Source organism: Rattus norvegicus, chromosome 13, assembly GCF_021556685.1.
Source record: "Rattus norvegicus strain SHRSP/BbbUtx chromosome 13, alternate assembly SHRSP_T2T, whole genome shotgun sequence".
Classification (NCBI taxonomy): domain Eukaryota; kingdom Metazoa; phylum Chordata; class Mammalia; order Rodentia; family Muridae; genus Rattus; species Rattus norvegicus.
The window spans coordinates 49,181,289-49,201,131 of record NC_141546.1 but is presented as its reverse complement, the minus strand read 5'-3'; the positions used below and the strand labels follow the sequence as shown (position 1 = coordinate 49,201,131).

Here is a 19,843-nt window from a genome sequence, read left to right as displayed (position 1 = left end):
GTGTAGAGGTCAAGGTTGATTTCAAGACACTTCTTGGATTGTTCTTAAACCTTTTTTAAGTTATTTCATTTTATTTTTTTTGTTGTTTTGTTTTTTTTGGTTCTTTTTTTTTTTTTCGGAGCTGGGGACCGAACCCAGGGCCTTGCGCTTCCTAGGTAAGCGCTCTACCACTGAGCTAAATCCCCAGCCTATTTCATTTTATTTTATGTGTATGAGTGTTTGGCCTCATATCCACAAAAGCCAAATGAAGGTGTTGGATCCCCTGGAAACGAAGTTACTGACAGTTGTGAGCCTTCATGTGCCTGCTGAGACTTGAACTCAGGTCCTCTGGAAGAGGAACTGGGCCATTGCTCCAGGCTCTGCTGGCCTGAGCATCCTCTTAAGAGACCCAACCTGCCAGTGCTACCCAGCTTCCCAGACTTCTCTTTCTTCCCACTGAAGTCTCGAGTGGCCAAGATCTTTCTACGTAAGCGTGAGAACCCGAGTTCAGATCTGCAGAAGCCACATAAAGCCAGATGCAGCCGCGCCTCTGCCTGGCCTCAGTTCTGCAGCAATCTGAAAGGTGCGGGCGGGAGAGTCCTTAGCAGCTTTCCGGGCCTGCTAGTTCACACTGCAGTGAGGGAGTCTCGGATAAAGTGGAAGGTAAGAACCCATCTCTGAGGTTGTCTGACCTCTCCTGGAACACAGTCGCACAAAGAGGGAGAGAAGGTAGAAAGAGGGGAGGTAGGTGTGTGTGTGTCTCTGTATGCGTGCTTTCTTTTTATTGGGCTGACGAGATGGCTCAGCAGGTGAGGGCACTTGCCGCCAAGCCTGACTATCTGAGCTCTGTCCACAGAACCCTCATGGTGGAAGCAGAGAACTGACTCCTAGAAATTGTCCCGTGACCTCCACACGCATACTCATATGTACAAAATAATAGCTAGGCTGGGTATGGTGCTACTCACCATTAATCCAAGCAGAGAGAGTCAGGCGATCGCCTCAAGTTCAAAGCCAGTCTATTCTACACAGTGAGTTCCAGGTCAGTTGAGGCAAACAAAAATCCCCACCAAAACAAACAAACAAATGACTTTTTTAAAAAAGGCACTCGAGGGCTGGGTGCTGTGCTCATTACCCCAGAACTCTGAGAGTTGAGAATACAAAATTTTGAAGGCAGGGCAGTCTGTCTTGGGGGGGAAAGACATCTTGATGTAAAACCTTGTATGTTTTTGTAGTATGAGCAGCTCCTGGGGAGCAAAGGCAGAAGGAAAATCCAGGAGTTAGAGGCGAGCCTAAACGGCACTGTGAGATCTTGTTGCAAAGAGGAAAAGGAAGAGGAGAGAAGAGGGAAAGGAAAACCCCTCCTCTGTGGACACATCCAATATTCATTCTGAAGCACAAAGGACAGACACCTGAGCACACTTTGACTTGATTTGCCCCGACAGCCTCCTCCTGCTTGCAGACTCCTGAGGATCCCAGCCACCTCTCAGCAGAAGATGGACGAGAACACCTACCTGTTCCTGCTCCCAGCCCTTCCCACTGTGTTCTCCCCACTTTATGGTACACACGGCAGCTCCCTGGAGGTAAGTAGTCCCATACTCTAAAATTCATGAGTGGATTTGGCACATGCCAACCAACAATCCTGTGCTCAGCACACAATCAAGACTTGGAGTAGGGGGCTGGAGAGATGGCTCAGTGGTTAAGAGCACTGACTGCTCTTCCAGAGGTCCTGAGTTCAAATCCCTGCAACTACATGGTGGCCCACAACCATCTGTAATGCATACAATTTCCTCTTCTTTTTTTTTTTTTTTTTTTGGTTCTTTTTTTCGGAGCTGGGGACCGAACCCAGGGCCTTGCGCTTCCTAGGTAAGCGCTCTACCACTGAGCTAAATCCCCAGCCCCACAATTTCCTCTTCTGATGTGTCTAAAGGCAGCTAAAATTAATAACTATATCTTTAAAAAAAGACTTGGAGTATTTCTTTCCTTTTTGAACTTTATGAGTATGAGTATTTTGCCTAAATGCATGTCTGTGGACAATGTGCGTGTGTGTGTGTGTGTGTGTGTGTGTGTGTGTGTGTGTCTGTGTGTCTGTGTGTCTGTGTGTCTGTGTGTGTGTGGTGCCTGCAGAGGTCAGAAGAGGGAGTCAGGTCCTTTGGTATTATAAACAGTTGTGAGCCATCGCTGAGTGGGTGCTGAGCCTTGAACACAACCTGTGAGTTTATCTTTAACACCCAAGCCATCTCTCCAGCCATTTTCCTGTTTTTGGTTTTGAGACAAGATCTCACCATGCAACTCTGGCGTGCCTGGAACTCACTATGTGGGCCAGGCTGACCTTGAACTCACAGACACAACCTGCCTCTGAGAAGATCTGGATTTGGTTCCCAGCACTCACATTCCCTGCTGCTATCAACCTTCTGTAACTCCAATTCTAGGGAATCCATTGCCCCCTGTCCTCCATGGGCACGGCGCTCACATGGTACTCAGACATACGTGCACAAAAACAAAAAACAACTATACATATAAAATAAAAATAAAAAATAAACAAATCAATTGTATTTGTGGCTGGAGAGATGACTCAGCAGTTAAGAGTGGTTGCTGAGGGAGGACCCCAGTTCCCAGCTCCCAAATTGGGTGGCTCACAACCACCTGTAATTCCAGCTCCAGGGGATCTGACACCCTCAGAGCCTCAGAGGACACCTATGGACTCACACACACACACACACACACACACACACACACACACACACACACACAAACACTCTCAACACACATACATACTCTCACACACACATATATACATATATACATACGACATACACATAGACTCATTCACACACACATATATTCTCTCTCTCTCACACACACATACACACACACTCTCAACACACATACACACTCTCACACACATATATACATACGACATACACATAGACTCATTCACACACACATATATTCTCTCTCTCACACATACACACACACATAATTAAAAATAAACTTTGAGAAAATTACTTATTATTGTTGTGTGTGGATGCTCATACCACAGCATACACGGAGGCCCGAGGACAATTTCATGGAACTGATTCTCTGCCGTCACTTTCAGGGGGTCTGTCAGCTGACGTACCAAACACCTTTACCCTCTGACCATCTGCCAGCCACCAAATCTGAAGCATTTCCAGCTCTCATATTTCCCAGAACTGGTTTGGGATAAGCTCACTTCTCCTCAGTCCCAGGCGAGGATTCATTCTGACACTATTGTTTTGTTTTGTTGGGTGTTTTTCATGACAGGGTTCTCTGTGTAGCCTTGGCTATCTGAAACTCACTCTGGAGACCAGGCTGGCCTCCTTGGAGATCCACCTGCCTCTGTCTCCTGAGTGTTGTGACATCTCCTTGGCTCTGACAGTATGTCATTTCCTCCCCCCACGTCCGTCCTCCAGACTTGAGATCTGAACCCAGGGCCTTAGGCTTGTTACATACAGGCTCCACCACTGAGCTAAATCCCAATCCTGAAACTATTGCTTAACTTTTTCTATAAGTAGAATTAGGCAGTCTGGACTATTTTGTGTCTGGTTGCCTTGAGGTCCATCCATTGTGTGTGCCTTTACAATTTTCTTTTCTCTTCTGCCCTTTCCCTTCCCCTCCCCCTTCCTCCTCCTCCTCCTCCTCCTCCTCCTCCTCCTCCTCCTCCTCCTCCTCTTCTTCCTCCTCCCCCTCTTCCTCCTCCCCCTTCTTCCTCCTCCTCCTCCTCCTCCTCCTCTTCCTCCCCCTCTTCCTCCTCCTCCTCCTCCTCCTCCTCCTCCTCCTCCTCCTCCTCTCTTCTTCTTCTTCTTCTTCTTCTTCTTCTTCTTCTTCTTCTTCTTCTTCTTCTTCTTCTTCTTCTTCTTCTTCTTCTTCTTCTTCTTCTTCGTGATGAAACCTTGAACCTAGACCTTAATACTTCTTTCTGCATGTCAAGCAAGAGCTCTACCATTGAACTATATCCGTTGTCCTCCGCTGTGATTTTTCTGTTGTTTTTCTAAAAATTATTAATCTTAAAAATTTGTACTGGTGCTTTGCCTGCATTCATGTGGTGGCATGTGTTCCTAGGATCTGCCAGATCCCAAAAGAGGGCTTGGATTCCCTGGAACTGGAGTTGCACACAGCTGTAAGACAGCGTGTGAAACAGGCCCTTGTTCCCTGGAAAAGCAGCCAGTGTTCTTAATCGCTGAGTCATCTCTCCAAGTCTCCTCCATTGCATTTTATATAAAATTAATTTATTCTTTGTTTTTTTGCCTAATAATATTCCACTATGTGATATAATACACTGCATTTTTTGTACATTCAAGCATTAGTAGACATTTAGATTGATTTAAAATCTGCCTTGAACAGGTCATTCCTCGTGGATGTGCCCTGCGGATGGCACTGCTAATTTGTACATTCACTAGAAACTACCGAATGGTCTGTTGGCATTTAATAACATTAAACGCACCTTCTCTGCTCTCTTTTCGTCTGATGAAGCCTTTCCACTTCAGCCTCCACTAAAGCAGAATTTCAGATGTTAAATAGGAGCATAAATGGTACCCACCAACTTTTTAATTTTTTTTATTTACTTAATGAATTGTTCTTTTTTATTTTTGCACTTTTAGGGATTGAAGTCTAAAGCTGGGGCCTAGGACCAGAGTTCAATTCCCAGCACGTACACGAAGACTTACAACGATCTCTAACTCCAGTCCAGGGAATTCTACACCCTCCTCTGGCTACCTTCATGTATGCAGTACACAGACACACATGCAGGCAAAACATTCATACACATAAAAATAGCTCAATTTTTATTTTTTTGGTTTTTAATTGAAAAGGGTAAGTCATGCTAGAGATGAATACAGTGGTGCACTCCTGTAATCCCAGGACTCAGGAGGCCAAAGGAGAAAGATAACATGAGTCTAAAACTAGCCTAGGCTACATAGTGAGTACTAAGCCAGCTAGTGAAGTAACAGTTCCCTGAGTAGAGGAACAAGGAGAAGGAGGAGGAGGGGGAGGAAGAGGAAGAGGAAAAAGAGAGAGGAAGGAAAGAAGGAAGGACGGAAGGAAGGAAGGAAGAAAGAAAGAAAGAAAGAAAGAAGGAAAGAAAGAAAGGAAGGAAGGAAGGAAGGAAGAAAGAAAGAGGGCTGGAGAGATGGCTCAGCAGTTAAGAGCACTGACTGCTCTTCCAGAGGTCCTGAGTTCAAATCCCAGCAACCACATGGTGGCTCACAACCATCTGTAATGAGAGCTGATGCCCTCTTCTGGTGTGTCTGAACAGCTACAGTGTACTTATATATAATAAATAAATAAATCTTTAAAAGAAAGAAAGAAAGAAAGAAAGAAAGAAAGAAAGGGAGAAAGAAAGAAAGAAGAAATGACAGTGTTTGCCTAGCGTGCACAAAGCCAGGGGTCCCATCCCCAGTCCTACAGGAAAAATAAGTCACGTGCCAGGCTGTGCAAGCAAGCTCCTTCACTCAGAACACAAGCATACCCAAGAGCCAGTGTACCCAAGAATTATCTTGGAAGGCCTGGTGGTAAGTGTCACATTTAAGCATGATGGAGGTAGGGCTCTTGAGTCTCCACACCTTTTGTGTGTGTGTGTGTGTGTGTGTGTGTGTGTGTGTGTGTGTGTGTGTGTGTGTTGGAGACAGGTCTCTGAATACCTAGACTGGAATCAAAAGGCTAACCCAGCAGGCCTTTACACCTTTAAAGCCCTGGGTACTATGGGGCTGGGTCTTCAAGAGATTGACCTTGGCTGGGCTGGCCTCACCAAGGTCCCCTGGAGTTTGGAAAGACAAAGAGCTATATTCTATGGAAATGTTCTCCTCACTACGTGCTGGGCTACTGAATTCTTTGTACCCTAGAGTGCCTTTCATTAGTTTGGCTAGTTAACTAAATATGACTAGGAAGGAGGTCCATTTATCTGTGCTGATAGATCCTAGGCCTCAGGGTGGGCTTTGTCCTGCTGCTAGTCTCTTTCTGTTGTCCGATCCTTCGCTGCCCATCCCCCTTACAGTCCTGACTTACAACAGTGCCGCAGCCAACACCCCAGCACAGTGGAGAGAAGGAACAAAGCCACAGCAAAAAAAAAAAAAAAAAAAAAAATTAACTAACTAATTAACTAACTAACTAATTAATTAAATCTAAAAGTTGGTCGAGAAATCGGTACTTCCTGGTCAACAGCAGACTTTTAGTGAAGGCCAAAGCATTTGCCACCTGGAGAGCACCACGTAGTCCTCTCCATAGCTACTCTCCCATCCCTACTGGGAGGTGGTACTGACAGATCTACTCTAGAGGACAGAGAAGTTCCCATCTAGGGAAGCTGAGACAATCTGTGGCTAGGGTAAGGAGGCTGCAAGGACAGACCGTGACAGATCAGTAGCAGGGGTGCGAGGGGGAGGGGGGTAGCCTGCAGAAACCGATGGCAGGGTGCTACACACTGCTTTGAGAGCAAGCTGTCCAGGGTCAGCGTCCTAATGGGAGCCAAAGCCTGTGTTCGACTCTGTAGAAGCCGGCATTAAATTAACTGGTAAAGATGGCTGTGGGTAGCCTCAGAGAATTCCAGTCAGGAAGAAGAGCAGGTAAGCAGCTTTCTCTGTTTTCTGGCTTCCTCTGTGCATCCTGGTCCCCAAGAGTCTGCAGTTCAGAAGAAGCTACATGACAAGTCAGTCAGCTTGTTCAGAACTGTGCCCCATCTGGCTCTAGGAAGCCAGGTCGAGAAAGTGAAGGCCAGAAAGAATATACCACATACAATCCCAGCACTCAGGAGGCAGAGGCAAATGGATCTGTGAGTTCCAGGCCAGCCTGGTCTACAGAGTATGTCCCAGGACATTTAGGGCTACACAAAGAGAAATCCTGTCTTGAAAAACCAAGAGAGAAAAAAAAGAAAAGAAGAAAAAGAGATGTTAAAATTTTTAACTACGTGTGTGTGTGTGTGTATGTGTGTGTGTGTGTGTGTGTGTTTCTCACAAATGTTGAGCCAAGGCCCTGAGGATGCTACCTCAGCAGGAAAATGAATGAACACTTAGCATGCCCTGAATCCAGTCCCACTAGTACCACGAATGCGCTCACACACACTGGTTGTGAGTCCATGCCAGGCGTTGTGCCTGAGGGACAGCAGGTCATTTCATTTAATCTACACAACAATCCATGGGTAGGGATTGTCAGTCCTGATTTACAGCAGACATTCAGTGAGGTCAGGCCCAGCCCAGATCTCACAGCTGATTGGTGAGGAACCAGGATGACCGATACCAAGAATTCTCAAAATTCCACCACTTAACCACAATACTATGTGCTGTCAGCAAAAGTTTGACCGGAGTTATTCACAACCCAGTACCGCGAAAGAGCTGACTCAGTCACTCAGGGCAGGTGCTCCTGGAAGGTGGGCAGTAGACAGTACCACTAACCCCGCAGCTGACAGACCTACCCCATCTGACTGCACTGTGGAGCTGCGAGGATTGAATCAGATCTTTCTTTCCCCCCTTCAGGATACAAGGGATCCGGTCCTGTGAGGTCACACTGCTGGGCAGGGCTTCCAGGGATTGGTGACTCTCGATGACGGCAAGGAGCTGATCCACTCCACCCAGGAACTACGGTGGCTTGGCTGCATCCTAGCCACGAGTGTAATTGCAGACCCTCAGGAGTTCTCGTCCCAGCGGGACAGAGAAGATCTGTGGCTCTGGGGTTTAAACTCATAGATGATTTTGGATCCCTAAGAGGGCTCTCTGTGTCTCTAGATAAGCCGTCTGTCCTCTCTGGAAAATCTCTAGGGGTCAGCCTCCTTCCTCAACAAAACAAAGAGAGCCCAAAAGAGGGTGGAGAGGTTGGAGGATCGTTTTCAAATGCCAGTTCAAGGAGTCGGGGATGAGGGTGGGTGGAGTAGGGGACCCAGTTGGTCCTGTTCTGGCTCAGGCTCCACTCTCCCTCTAGTCCCTAACAGCTACAATGCAAGCACATGACTCACCCTGCCCTCAGCACCCAGTTTCAGCCTCACCCCACCCCTGCCCTGGGCCTTCCACTTGCTGTTTACTCCAGGGAGGGAGGCATAGGTGTGCCTGGTCACCTCACCCCAGAGGGGAAAGATACTGGACTTCAGGCTCGAGACCCAGGACTCTGCTGGCTTCACCCCCGCAGGTGACCAAGGGTCAAGATAAAGTAGAGTTCCTAGCAAGGTAAAGAGAGTGGGGAGAAAAAGGCTCCAAGTGAACCCCACCAAGCCACTTAGTACCTGAGTCCATGGTCTCTCATCTCCTCCCCCGCCCTTAGTCTTCCTTGGTCACTGGCGCTTTCAATTCTCCCTGCCGCCACCCCCAGCATTGTTTGGTGGAGCAGCCCTGCCCAACCCTTACCCTGAGGACACCAGGCAGAGGTAAGGACACCCTGAAAGTGGCGAGAGCCCCAAGGCGGCTGTTTACTCCGAGGAGGTGTGCACAGCAAGCCAGGTTGGGACACTCCCTGTGTTGAACTGGTATAGGGAGTCATTAGTCCAGGACGCTAATAACCTTATGTTGGGGCTCAGAACATGATACCCCCAAGTAGTTCAGTAAGGTACAGACTCTGTAGAAGCCCTGAAGGCTTCAAGTCAGTTCCTGCCTTTAAGTCTCCTCACCTTTTGTTCTTCCAAACTCAGTGATAAATATTAGAAATCTTCCCCAAGGTAGATCTCAGAAACTAGGAGCCCTCTCCCTGAAAGCCACAGAAAGCTCAAAGAAAGCTGATCTCTTCTTTCTTCACTTGAGACCCTTGTTCACTTGTTCCAAGGGATCCTGCTCTACACCTAGGAAGAAGATAGGATCCAGCAAGCACGGGAGGCATCTAAACGGACGACGGACTTTTCTGGGTTCCATCGATTTCCCATGTCCAGACATTTTTGCTCAGCTGTCTGCTGTCCATCCAACCTCGGCAGAGAGGACGTCCTCTCTGAGTCTTTGTCCTCTGAAGGCTCTGGGCTATGTGAAGCCGAAGTGTTGCTTGGACACATGTGTCACACTTTTCTCTTGCTGTCCGGACTTTTGTTGGTTCTGACCTAGGGAGTATGTGAGGAGAGGCGTCCCACCTTTAGCTTGCTTCAGATGAAGATGGAGAAGGGCTGGGGGAGGGAGACTCCCTAGGACAGACAGTGGTGAACGATACTGGACTGTGAACCTGGAAACTTGGCTCTAAGCCCTGACTTGGCTACCATTTCCCTTTGTGACACAAGGTATACACATCTTGGTGTCAGTGTATAGCCATCTATACAAAGCAGGGGCTCAGCTAGTAAGCCCGGCTCCTCCCAGGGACCAACCTTCCCAAGTCTTCATCCATTCCTGCATCTCTCCTAGGGAAGAGAAGAGAGACCCAGTTGGGTTGTGAAATAAGGGAAGGGTTCCCACACAACTTAGGAGTTCTACTTCAGATACCTAGGGGGACTTGACCCTCCCCAGGCCCAGGCTACAGACTACAGAGCAGATAGCACAGGCAGCCAGTTGGAAAATCCCCTCTGGCTCTCCACCCAGGCACCCTGGATTACAACTAGGCCAGTTTGGGCAGGCAAGAGCTGGGAGTCCGGGCTACCAAGAGATAGCCTAGCAGTTGCTTTGATGCCTCCATAGCTCAACTGTCCCTGCTGTCCAGTCACATAGATTATACTTTACTTTGGTGGACAGACAGACGGAGACTGGAGCGTGCACCGCAATCTGTTGAAGGCTGTGTGCACCTCAGGAGTTGCTACCCCAAGCCAAGATCATCGTTTGTGCCTATTCTTCCTGGTACTCTGGTGCAGGGGTCCCTGTGACTCCAGTGGAGGACTGGAGCCTCCAGTGGGGGGCATGTGCAAATAAAGCGTTGGCAAGCGTTGTAGGGACAAACGTCCCCATGCGTGTTCCCTGGGTTCTGTGACCTTGGGCTGTGCTACTCTCTTTTAGTCCTTGATTTGCCCATCCAAACACAGGGACAGTTCTCCTGAAGGGCATGATGCCACACCCATGCAGGAAGGTAAATAGCAGGGTGTACACGTGACTCCAGGCTGGGAGGCAAAACAAGTCCCATGCCTACATGCCCAAGGACCTAGGCCCTGAAGAGCCAGGGTGGGGTTCATCGCATCTGCCCTTCTCCTGCTCTCTTCAGACTCTGCGGATCTCCGAGTTACCATGGCAACATCTCCTGCCCATCTTTATGGATGCCTCACCCAGGATCTGGAACTGGTTTCTAGAATGTTTACCCACAAATACTTTTATGTTGCCAGTCAGTCCAGAGCTGAGGAAACCCCTTTCTTCTTGGCCAGATTACACCCTGCTAGCCCCTCAGGTCACTCCCTGAGAACATGCCATTTTTATGTCACTTGAGGTGCAAGGAGTCAGAGTGTGATGAGGTCAAGGTAAAACCCCCACACAGTGCTCGGAAGCCACTCAAAGGGCACGTCCCACTGACCTGGAGTCAGCAGCCTATAAGCGTCATCGCCAACCTGGGAACATTGTCCGTCTGGGTTGGCAGGCAGGAGAAGGCCCTAAAGATAAGGCAGGGCATGAACCCGACTCCATGACAGCCCATTAGCTCCGCTCCAGGAACCTAACCACCATGAGTCACCCACAGCCAATCAGGAGGCCCGACCAGGTACCGCTTTCAGCCAGACACACCTGTAACCTGCTAGCCATCTGTTGGGCCGCACCCTTGCCCCAGCCATTCTAGAAAGAAATAAAAACGTATACAGCTGCATGTGTGGAGCTCTGTAACTCTGAAATGGAAGGACTTGCATTGCGGCACATGGCGATTCTGGACAGATACAAACACATAGGTGTGCATGGGCATAGCTGAAAACATGCGGCTTACAGCCTTAGCCAAGGTCATTATCATCTCCAGTCTCCACCCCCTAGGTCAGAAATGGGTACTGGAGATAAAGCCTATGATATTGCAACTGATGTAGATATTTCTTCCACATGCAGTGGTGGTGTTTTGAGGACTGTTAGGCCAGCAGTTGCTCCAGACATTCCCCCTTAAAATTTCCCTCATTTCCGGTTGATAAACACCCAGAACAAAATAGGCAACAGCAACTGAGACCATCCAGGGAGGTTGCTCTGGGAACTCTGACCTGGAAAGGCATGGAGAGCTCTCCTAGCAGACCCTCCTGATACACACCGGAACGCAGGCCCAGAGAGTTGGGGTTCTCTGTGCTGAAGAAGGATCTTCTCACTGGCATTGCCAGGTTCTCTTGCCAAGGCTCTAGGAGGTGGTCGAACACTGCCTGCTGCTGGACATGGTGATGCCCAGCCTTAAGTCTCAGCACTAGGAAGCAGAAGCAGGTAGATCTCTCGTCAGTCTGAGGTCAGACTGATCTGCAGAGTGAGTTCCAGGCCAGCCAGGGGTATAGAATAGTGAGATCCCGTCTCAAAACAACATGATATCGGCTTCTGCCTCTCTCCAGAGGCCCCCCTGGTCCACTCGGCTGCTACTGATAGATGGCTTGTGACCAGAGGAAGGCCTGGGAAAGGGACTCTGGACTCTAAACCATGCTTGTACTGACCTCTCCACCTTCCTGCCTAGGACCTGCAGATCCAACGGAGAAGAAGTATTAGGTCAGAGGCAGTGGAGTTCAGTTATGCAGGGCATGCAAGGTACCTGGGATGGAGGCTCCAGGGCTTGCCAGAAGCCTGACTCATCCTTCAGCAGAGCCTGCAGAGATCAAAACTAGCTATGTCTCTGGAGCATGCTCTTTATTTTCAAAAATACTTATTTCTTGTATATTGGTGAACTGATTGTGTTAGGATGGGACTCGTGTGTGCAAGTGTTCTACCCCAAACTACATCCTCCATCTGAAGTTCATACTTTGGGTCAAACGCCATAGAAAGAGAAGGGTGAAGGGAGGCCCTCTGCCCCCACAGTTTGTTCTCATGAGGGTAGATATGGTGGCTTTAGCAAAAAGCCCCTCCTACTGTCTCACCTCAGATCACAAACCCAAATCGAAGGCTGCAGGTAAGTCCTGCAGACCCACAAGGTTTCGGTGCTAGGTTAGACAGAAGGATCCAGAAGAGGGGCATAGGCTTGTCTGGCACAGTCCAAGGTATTAACCTGTCGTGGTTAGGACCATAGGGCAGACAAAGCCAGGGAAGTGTTCTCCTCTCCCAGGCGGGTGGGTGGACAGCAGGCAGTGGTGGAAGAAGCTTTGTCTGTGGCTGGAGATCAGTTTGTCTGTCTGTAGGTAGTTTGTCCTCAGATCTTTGGCTGCCATTCTAGCCCTTCCTATTGTGGGGAACAGAAGCTGTGACAGGGCAGAACGGGGGTGGGTCTATGTGTCTAACTTCGGTCTCTTTTGCATGCTGGGAATTTCCTCTGTGTTTCCCACAAGAAGGTGTGGCCAGAGACCTTTGCACCCCCACTTTGAAGCGAAAGCTGAGTCAGAGCCACATTGCTAGTCTGGCCTACTGAGAGCTCTTGGGGCTCCTGTCTGCTCAGGGGAGCTGGGGAACAAACACTAAGGTGTGGGGCGTTGAAGCAGTGTTCTTGGTATGGTTTGATAGGGGAGATGAAACAGGTGTAATGTTGGAAGAGAGGAGAGGAGAGGACAGGAGAGGAGAGGATATATATATATATATATATATATATATATATATATATATATATATATAGAGAGAGAGAGAGAGAGAGAGAGAGAGAGAGAGAGATTGTGGCACTGACTGGGATAAAGTCAGACAGGCACCTGTAATCCCAGCATGGAGGAGGCTTAGGCAGAAAGATCTGGAGTTCAGGGCCAGCCTGGGCTACTAATAGACCTATGAGCTCCTATCTCACTCCTTGAGTAGGGTGGGAGAATACCACTTTGTGAACTTTATGTCAAGAATGTGCCATGGCACTTAAGTTATATGACGTGGCTGACTGGGGCAGTGTGGTGAAGGTACACATTGTTGTCCACCTCTCCGAGGTAAAAGTGGGATTCAGGCTGTGCACCTTTGCTTCTCATTCTTAGCACTCAGGAGACAGAAACGAGGCAGATTTCTGTGTTTGAGGCTATCCCGTCTACATAGCAGATTCTAGGCCAGCCAGGGCTACATAGTGAGACTGTCTCAAAACAAAACAAACTGGGTGGTGGTGGCTCAGACCTTTAATCCCAGCACTTGGGAAGCAGAGGCAGGCAGATTTCTGAGTTTGAGGCCAGCCCAGTCTACACAGAGTTCCAGGGTAGTCAGGGCTAAACAGAGAAGCCCTGTCTTGAAAAGAAAAAAGAAAAAAACAACAACAAAATACAAAAAAAAAAAAAGACAAAAACAAACAAACGAACAAAATCAAAAAAAGGTCTCAGGGGTAAACTTTGACTTGTTGTTGAAGGTACACAACTAGAAATCAGAGAATTTGTATTTTCTTTTCTTTTCTTTTTTTTTTTAAAAGATGTATTTATTTATTCTATATAAGTACTCTGTAGCTGTCTTCAGACACACCAGAAGAGGGCATCGGAACTCATTACAGATGTTGTGAGCCACCATGTGGTTGCTGGGATTTGAACTCAGGACCTCTGGAAAAGCAGTCAGTGTTCTTAACCACTGAGCCATCTCTCCAGCCTGAGAATTTGTATTTTCATGGGTCTGATTTCACACTGTGTTCCAAATAACTGATCAATGCAGAGTAGAGGGTGCTGCTCTTCAGCCCAGGAGGACTTGGGAGTGGAAGTCCATCCTTGGTATCAGCTCTCACCTTACCTGGCCTGATGCTACCCCTGAAGGGCTAACCCCTCCTCTTTGGCTCTGAGCTGCATTCTTCTGCGCTGAGCGCTGGAGTTGGCAACTCAAGACGGGACATCAGAGCAAGAAAGCAGAAAGGACACAGCCGGGGCACCTGGCAATGGATAATCTGCTTATCCCAGCCCTCTTGCCCTGTGGCTATGTGGTGCTGGGTGAAAAGGGACAGCACCACAGGGCCTGGGAGCAAAGGGCTCGGGGCCTTGAGCTTGCTTCCTGCACCTCAGTTATGATTTAACCCAGAAACAGTGGCAGCTTTGCACGCCTCCTGGCTGCTGCCACAGTCTGGGACGTGACTCTCGGCTGACATGCTCTTGTTTTGTTGTGTGTGTGGGTACACCGTTTTGTTTCATCAAAACAAGGTCTGTAGCCTGGCTAGCCTAAAGTTCACAATCTGTCCTGAACTTGGATACTCCTGTCTCTGGCTCCCAGGCGCCAGGATTATCATCAGTGGCACTGTTTGAAAGGATTAAAAGGATTAGGAGGTGTGGCCTTGTTGCAGTGGGTGTGGCCTTGTTGGAGGAAGTGTGTCACTTGGGGGTGGGCTTTGAAATTTCATAAAGACCAAGCCAGGCCTAGTATATCACTTCTCCTCCTGCCTGTGGATCTGGATGTAGAATTCTCATCTGTTTCTCCAGCCCTGTCTGCCTGCATGGTGCCATGCTTCCTGCCATGATGAAAATGGACTAAACTTCTGAAACTATAAGCAAACCTCAAATAAATGGCTTTGTTTTATGAGTTGCCTTGGTCACGGTATCTATTCACAACAATAGAACATTGACTAAGGATACAGGAATATGCCATGATACTGCATTTTTCGTGTGCATGTGTGTGTGTGTGTGTATGTGTATATATATATATATATATATATATATATATATATATATATATATATATATATACACACACACACACATACAGATATGTCTTATGTAGCCCAGGCTGGCTGGCTCTTGGTATATATCTGAGGATGACTTTGAACTTTGAAACTTTGATCATCTTGTATCCCCTAAGTGCTGGCATTATGACTTGTGCCATCATACGTAGTTTACATAGAAAGATTATTTTCCCCCAGCACTGACTAAATCTTGAATGTAGTCAAGCCGTACACAAGCTGGACAGATGCTTAATACTGATCTATGTCTGCTGCTGACTCAGCTGAGATTTTTTATTTCGCTGTCTCCACCCACTCCACAGCTGCAGAATCGGGATCTAGCCTCCACAGGACCCTTGGACTGAGCTGAGTTCAAGAATCCCACACGGGCCTTTGCAGACATGTAGACATGGCCTCTGCCCATTCCAGCCCTGACTAGGCTGAGCTACATCCCCATCCCAGGAATAAATACTTCTGAGTAGTTCCTTAATTTGGTTTCTCTTGCTGTGATAAAACACTGACAAAAGCGATGTGGGGAGGATAGGGCTTGCTTAACTTACAGTTTTACATTACAGTCCATCACTGAGGGGAGTCAGGGCTGGAACTCAAGCAGGAACCTAGAGGCAGGATCCAAATCAGAAGAGGTAGGGAGCACTGCTCACTGGCTCACTGGAGCACTGCTCACTGACTCACTGGAGCACTGCTCACTGGAACACTGGAGCACTGCTCACTAGCTCACTGGCTCACTGGCTCACTGGAGCACTGCTCACTGGCACACTGGAGTACTGCTCACTGGCTCACTGGAGCACTGCTCACTGGTTCACTGGAGCACTGCTCACTGGCACACTGGAGTACTGCTCACTGGCTCACTGGCTCACTGGAGTACTGCTCACTAGCTCACTGGCTCACTGGAGCACTGCTCACTGGCTCACTGGAGCACTGCTCACTGGCTCACTGGAGCACTGCTCACTGGCTCACTGGAACACTGCTCACTGGCCCACTGGAGTACTGCTCACTGGATCACTGCTCACTGGATCACTGCTCACTGGCTTGCTCCCATGGCTTGCTCAGCTTGTCTTTTTATAGCATCTGGGGCCACCTGCCCAGGAGTGGCACTGCCCACAGGGCTGGGTCCTCCCACATCAATCATCCATCCAAAAAACACCCGGCAGTCTTGCCTACAGGCCAATGCGACAGAAGCATTTTCTCAGTTGAGGCTCCTTCTTCCCTGATGACTGTGGCTTGTGTCAAGATGATAAAAAAAAAATCTATGCAGCACAAGTACCCATGTGTACATGACACACATTAAATAAACTTTTGTTCTATTTTATATTTTGAAATTAATTTTACTTTTAAAATGTTTTAACCTTTATTTTTATCTCATGTGAATGAATAATCAGTCATTATGTGTGTCTGTGCAGACAGATGTGTTGGATCACCTTGAACTGGAGTTACAGATAGTTGTGACCAGCCCTGTGAGTGCCACCTCTCCAGCTCCTTCAAAGATTTTTAAAACAGAGTTTCAGGATTGGAGAGATGGCCCAGCCATTCAAAGCACTTGCAGGCTGGGTGTAATAGCATATGCTGTTAACCGCAGCACTTGGGAGGCAGAGGCAAGTGGACCTTAGTGAGTTTCAGGCTAGCCTGGTCTATATAGTTAGACCCTGTCTCAAAACAAAGCAAGACGAAAGGAATGAACAAAGAGAATATTTGTTTTTCTTGCAAAGAACCCAGGTCTGGTTTCTAGCACCCCCATCAAGTGGCTACAATCACTTAAACTCCAGCTCCAAGGGGTCTGATGCCCTCTGCTAGCCTATTTGGGCAGACATGTGCTGTACATACACACGTATAAATAAGGTAAAACAACAAGGAAACAGGCACATACACACATATAAATAAAGTAAAACAAAAAGGAAACAGGCACATACACACATATAAATAAAGTAGAACAACAACAAAACCCAGTTTCATGTCTTTAAGGTTGGTCTCTAACATGTTCTGAGACTGAGAACAACCTTCCACCCTTCTACTTGGTCTTCCAGCTACTGGGATTTCTGTAACCGTTTTGTAATCATACCTGGTTACAGTTTTTTTTTTCTTTTTACAAAGTTGAGGATAGAATGCAACATGCATCCTAGGCAAACACTACCCTTTGATCAATACCCCAGTCCCCCAGTAAAAAGCTTTTAATTGCAGTGTATTAATGAGTACACACGCTTTGCGTGTTGTGCATCGGCGAGAGCGGAGATCAGCCGACAACAGGTTGGAATTAGTTTTCTCCTTCTATCATGTAGGTCCCAGGGATGAAACTCAGGTTGCTGGGCTTAGAAGTAAGCACCTTGGGGTTGGGGATTTAGCTCAGTGGTAGAGCGCTTGCCTAGCAAGCACAAGGCCCTGGGTTCGGTCCTCAGAAAAAGAAAAAAAAAAAGACTTTATCTGATACACTCCCTTGTGTATCCCCTTAAACATTTTAAGTATCTCGTGAATGCCAGGCACTGAGGACCCAGATAGGAGGCCATGGGCCATGTGTACCAGATGTTCAGTAACTCCATTGTCTGGGTTCTTCTAGGACAGTGACCCTCCCTCAGTGCCCTACTTAGAACCGTACCAGGAGACCTTCTGTTTGAATACAATAATACTTAACATAGTGTATTTTGAACTCCAGCTTGCATCAGAACATCAGAATCCCCTGGTTGGCCTCTCTGGTGCCACCCTTGCACTGTGGGACTACAGGGCAGAGTGAGTTGGGCAAAGGCATATTGCATGCAAATTGCCGGGTGTTTCTGTCCCTCCAGACATTGATAAGTACCAGCTTTCAGCATCACAGAAGGCTTGCCATTTACAGTTTTATTTAATTTTGCCAGGAATGGTAGTGCGCACCTTTAATCCCAGTGCATGGGAGGCAGAATTGGTGGATCTCTGAGTTTGAGGTCAGCCTGGTCTACGTATCAAGTTTCAGGTCAGCCAAGGCTACACAGTGAAAGTCTACCTTAAAAATTTCTACCTCTAAACAGAAACAACCTTCCCAAATTTACCTAATTTTGATTATTTATTTATTTATTTATTTATTTATTTATTTATTTATTTATTTATTTATTTATTTATTTTTGCAAGCTAGGGATTGAAGCCAGGGCTTTGTGCACTCCAGGCTAATTACTTTCCCTCTAAGCCACATCCTAGCACTAAGCCTTTTCATTTATGTATAAAAGGCCACACAGTGGCATCTCACTGTCACAGCATCTTTTGAGACTTCAGAGCAGGCATGGCACCTCTACTCGCCAAAGATTAAGTGAAGGCTGGGGAGGTCCCATGGACTTTCAGGTCTCTGTCCTTTCCCTCCATGCCTTTCACCACACTTTTGGGGATCACTGGGAATCAGCTTTTCCTTCACAAGTAGGTGGACCCTTCCTCTCGTGCTCCGTCTTTTTATCTTGAAAAACTTATTTATTATTTTTAATTATTTTTGTGTCTATGTGTGAATCTGTACTTGTGCATCTGAGTGCAGAGACTTTAAAGGCCAGAAGAGGGTGCTATAGCCCCTGGAGCTGGAGTTGCAGATGGTCGTAAACCGGAAGTATGTGCAGGGAACTAAACGTTGATACACTCAGGTCCTCTGAACAGAAAACAAGTATCCTTAACCACTGAGCCATCTCTCCAACCTCCCTCCTAATTTTTCTTCTTGAGGCAGGGTCCCTATGTGCACCTTTGCTACACAGTCCAGGCTGCTTCAGGCTAATCCTCCTGGTTCTCGTGTGCATTCCCACAGACAGCCATCTCAAAGGTGAATTTCACCAGGGCATTCTCTGTGCCTCACCAAGGCTCTGATCAGCCAGAACAAAGCCCAAGACACTGTAGGTGCTCAACAAATAAATGTTTGTAAGATGAACTTTTGTTTGTAATATGCAACTTTTAGCTTTTTTAGTTTATTTTGACTTCTTGAAACAGGCTCTCTGGTTAGAATCTGTCCTATTCGATTCAATTTTACCCATCTCCTGCCTTTCTGCTTTGATTTCCAACCCTGTTAAAGGAAAATCATAGCTAGAACCCTCTCTCACAAGGCTACTGAGGGAAGAAATGAAATCTCTCTAGTGGCTAGCGTTTTAAAAAGTGAGTCACATGGGACTGGAGAAATGGCTCAGTGATTAGGAGCACTGGCTGCTCCTTTAGAGGACCTGGGTTCAATTCCCAGGACCCACGAGGCAGCTCACAGCTGTTTGTAACTCCAGTTCCAGGGGATCTGTGGCACCAGGTATGTATGCAGGGGGTACACGTACACACACACACACACACACACACACACACACACACACACTCACACACACATACACACACATACAGATGAAATACTCATCATACACATAAAATAAATAAATCTTTAAATAAGTGAGTCGCACATTGCCCCCAGTATTAACACTGATCTTCCCACTTCTCAGGAGCCTGTTGCTGCCCCATGCTATGGGTGAGAGGCTGAAGCAGGGTTAAGCACCTGGGCCACTAAGTAGCTGGGAGTCTTGTGCAAGGCAATGGCGTTTGCTCTGTGAAATATGGGCTTGGATTATTTTCCTTGGTGAGGAGCCCTCACCTACTTCATTGCCAGGGACAGCCCCAGCCTCTTTCTCCCTCCCTATCTCCCTCCCACCTGCGCAACACCAGTCTTTAGCCACCAGAGGGGAAACTTGCAGGTGGAAGCTAGGGGAATTCCTGGGATCACGGAGACTCAAGGAGAGACATTCGCGGGAGCTGGGAACTCTTCAGTGCCTGCCTGGGGTTCTCCAAGCAAGTGTTCCTCCAGCCTGGTCTAGAAGCTTCTAGAAGCAGTCAAGGGTGGAGAGCACTTTGCAGGTAGGTGGACCCTCTGGAGTTGGGTAGCAGTGAGCTCATGGTACCACCTTCTGTGTTTGGATTAGATCCGCCCGCAGCTCACAAAAGCCGTGGGCTGGACTTGGATACTGTGGGATAGCTAAGGCCCAGTACAGGAGGGAACCAAGGCTGGAGACTAGGCTTAGTCTCCAACTCTGAACATTTGGCTCCACCTAGTGGCCTCTGGTATATCAGCTGTCTTAATGGAGATCAACAAGGAGATCACGTGTCCTTTAGGCATTTGAAGAAGTGTGCGTACGCGCGCGTGAGCGTGTGCGTGTGCGTGTGCGTGTGTGTGTGTGTGTGTGTGCGCGCGCGCGCGCGTTCATGTGCACCTGTGTAGACCAACCCAGAGGAACATATGGGGTGTCCTGCTCCATCACTCTGCCTTTGAGATAAAGTCTTCGGTAAACCAGAGGCTAGCCTGTCTCCA

General features: G+C 47.8%; 1 long non-coding RNA gene across 3 annotated transcripts; it reads left to right on the top strand.

Annotated features, from left to right (window-relative positions):
- The first annotated feature begins 513 nt into the window (after window positions 1-513).
- LOC148001628 (uncharacterized) lies at window positions 514-9,813 on the top strand. 3 transcript variants are annotated; one of them, XR_015635953.1, is made up of 6 exons: window positions 514-642; window positions 1,422-1,559; window positions 4,599-4,719; window positions 7,461-8,144; window positions 8,239-8,341; window positions 8,734-9,813. It is a non-coding gene; the product is annotated as an uncharacterized LOC148001628 (long non-coding RNA). The 3 variants fall into 3 exon arrangements; XR_015635955.1 differs by lacking the exons at window positions 514-642; window positions 1,422-1,559; window positions 4,599-4,719 and adding an exon at window positions 5,421-5,507; XR_015635954.1 differs by lacking the exons at window positions 514-642; window positions 7,461-8,144; window positions 8,239-8,341; window positions 8,734-9,813 and having other exon boundaries at window positions 1,107-1,559; window positions 4,599-4,784.
- The last annotated feature ends 10,030 nt before the right edge of the window (window positions 9,814-19,843 follow it).